The following is a 3,515-nucleotide window of genomic DNA, read 5'->3' on the forward strand; positions in this document are numbered from 1 at the left end:
CCACTTGCATGCAACCCTTCCTGGGCTCTCTCCAGCTAATGTGAGTGTGCTGGCCGAGAGCATGACATCACAGCACAGCGTAATGCTGGCTGCTCAATGTGTGACTTGCAGTGGAGGAAATAGCTAATAGCCTGTTTGTTTGTCAAGTTTTTCCCCCGCCATAAGCAGGCCTATGGAAAGTGGGCCGATTACTGGGTTGGACTGTGGACAATCGTGGCCGTACTCCAGCGAGGAACAATTAGGTCGGTTACGACATGTACTCTGGGAGTATTTTTTGTCACAGACCACTGTGGTTTTGAATGTGTGTGTGTGTGTGTGTGTGTGTGTGTGTGTGTGTGTGTGTGTGTGTGTGTGTGTGTGTGTTTGATTGCATGCTTGCCTGTGTGAATGCGTTTTTGATTGTATTTGTGCTTGCCTGTGTCAATGGGCGTCTGTGTGAATGAGTATATTGTGTGTGTTTGTCTATGTGAGTGTGTGTGTGTTGTGTGTGTGTGTGTGTGTGTGTGTGTGTGTGTGTGTGTGTGCGTCTATATGTGTGTGTGTGTGTGTGTGTGTGTGTGTGTGTGTGTGTGTGTGTGTGTGTGTGTGTGTGTGTGTGTGTGTGTGTGCGTCTATATGTGTGTGAGTGTGTGTGTGTGTGTGTGTGTGTGTTTCACCTCATTAGTGGGTACATCAAATATAAATGGAGGGGATTGAAAACACAGTGAGACAGCAGGTGGGATGGGAGATATGAAGAGAACAGAGCAGAGGGAGAGATAAGTTGGTCGAGAGAGACAATTAATTGTGAAACAGCATCAAGTCAAAGTAAACATAGGATAAGAGAGGAGATCAACGGGGAACATTCATCATCATGTCCTGACTGAACGGATGGATGAATTCTTCTGCTAGGCTTATGATGATCAAGGACAGGTGTGAGAGAGATATTGAAAAACACATTTGTGCACGCAAACAATAGCTTACACACACACACACACACACACACCACACACGCACACACACAAACACACACACACACACACACACACACACACATAGATACACACACACACACACACATGCACACACACAAACAGCTACCTGGCCTTCACCGTGATAGTCCCCTCTCTGTGATTCATTGTGTGTGTGTATCTATGTGTGTGTGTGTGTGTGTGTGTGTGTGTGTGTGTGTGTGTGTGTGTGTGTGTGTGTGTGTGTGTGTGTGTGTGTGTGTACATCCAGACCACAACATCTGCTGGTGCGGTTTATTCATGTTCTCCACATTACCTCCACGGAGCAGAGACCTCTCCTCTGCTCACTGGGCCCTGAACCCGGAGCTCTTCCTGGCAACAGCGCCGGAGCTGTGTGTGAAATCCACCAGAGGTGGATCAATCAAACATCCTTTAAGAAAAAAAAAACATCCAAGATCCCGATGCCAGGCCACATGTTGTGGTTGTGTGATGCTGCAAATCAGGGCAAACGAGGTGCGTCGCTGCATTGAGACCAAAGCTACAACAAAGGTCAAATCAAAACATGAATAACGGCTCTACGGTAACAACGAACAACACGCCTGGGTATTCCACTGGGTGAGCTGTGCTGAGAACCACCCGCCCCCCCTCCCCCCCCACACCCCCCCCCCCCCCCCCCCCCACCCCGACCTGCGGAGAAGCCGTCGGCCCCGAAAGAGCCTGAAGTCTCTCTTCACCGTCGGTTCAAAGGACCCCCAAGAATCAGACACATAAACATGACCCCAGCCCGGGGCTTATCAGGCCTCGGGGCTCCGCTGGGCGGACGAGGGGCAGCGGACGGGGGGGGGTTTCCAGCTGAGTGTATTGTCTCTCGATCATCCCTCATCCCTCAGAGGTGTTTATCTAGGCATACGATCTCCCTGCCGTCCCGACCTTCCCCACCCGCCACTGACAAACTGACACAGTTTAGCGCTCACACGCCAAATTCGTCGGGATTACTGTATTGGAGGGTGGTGGGGGGGGGGGGGGAGACAGTGCCAATGCTAATAAAAAGCCAAGTGTTTATAGAGTTGGAGCGTGAAATGCGGTCCAGCTTGGTAATTTTTCAATGTGTGTTTATAAACTATTTAACAATGTCTGTTGGGTGAATTATGCGCAGCGGTCTGTCAGCACAGGGAAGAAGAGGAAGGGAAGAAAAGGCTCGAAACGAAGCGAAGGAAAATTGGGATGCGATTTTGTGACGGTATAAATGTTGTGATAACACGGCCCATTGTGTTTTTAAATATTTACACTTTTGATTCACGGTGAGTTGTCGGCGTTGTCCAGTTTTTTTTTACACCAATTGAATCAGCATCATGAAATGATTGAAGGTACTTTTGCAAGTAATTGCAACAAAAGTTGCAACAAAAGTAAGTCATTAATTGGCGTGGTCTGCTCTTGTACCCGAGAATTCACAGACACACCAAAAAGATTTGTTTTTTTTCGAATGCAGAATGTTTTTTTCTATGAATGCAGAAACGAAGAGGCACTCTATCAAGCTCTGAGCGGAAACCATGAAATTGTTTGTGAAAATGCACCAGACCTTTCTTAACTTTTGTTACAAATATGTTTTTAGTATAGTAAGACTCTTTCTAAATGTTTTTTTCTTTTCTTTAATCATTTAAAACCAAAAATTGTGTTTGACTAGTTTGACTATCAACTACATTGTTTAATTCTATTCTCTGTCCTAGAACATCAGCCCTGTTCTGCTGTCTCTGTTTAAAACATGCTGTGGACCTTTCTGCAGGTATCTGTCTTCCCTTTTGGATCTATGGTTTGCCAATATGAGGTAGTGCGTACTGATGAATATCTGTATGAACAGATAGTGATTGGTTTAATTAAATTATGAACCATTGAACACAACTTGCAGTATTAAGCCAGGTAGCTTGGTAAATGACTGAATACAAAATGTTTCATTGTTAAGTAGTTCCAAAAGAAAAACCAAACAAACAATAAACACATGCAAAACAAAAAGCTAAATAACAAAGAACAATAGCCAGACTGGCAACAGATACTATAACATGGCAGCTCACAGGCGCAGGAATCTTTGAACAACATGTGTTTTGGTTTTGAAAACAGGGAGCAATACCAGAAATGGAAAAAATCGGAGATCTGTGGATTCCAGTGTGACTCAGCTGCATATTGGAATGATCTATGGAGCACCGAGGTGCAAGTCATGGGGTGATGGCGGATTGGTGTGAGGACACAACCCTGTGAAATCTGTCATCCCTTTCTGTCTTTATTAAGATATGGCCTAAATAATAACACATCCAACAATTCTTTACCTCACGTCAAACAGTTTATGTTTATATATATGTATATGTATTACAATCTATTGATTAATAGTTAGATTGTCATTTTCTTTATTAGCATTGATCAATTATTCTTCAATCTACACTAATTTGCTTGAAAGCCAAACTGTTTTAGCATGAGCATTAATATTTACTCAAAACAGGTTTCACAATATTTTTTTTTTAAACAAATTTCTATGGCCACGGACACATGGAGATAATATTTAAACCTTGAAATTGA

Source organism: Micromesistius poutassou (assembly GCF_964030765.1).
Source record: "Micromesistius poutassou genome assembly, chromosome: 15".
NCBI classification, from domain to species: domain Eukaryota; kingdom Metazoa; phylum Chordata; class Actinopteri; order Gadiformes; family Gadidae; genus Micromesistius; species Micromesistius poutassou.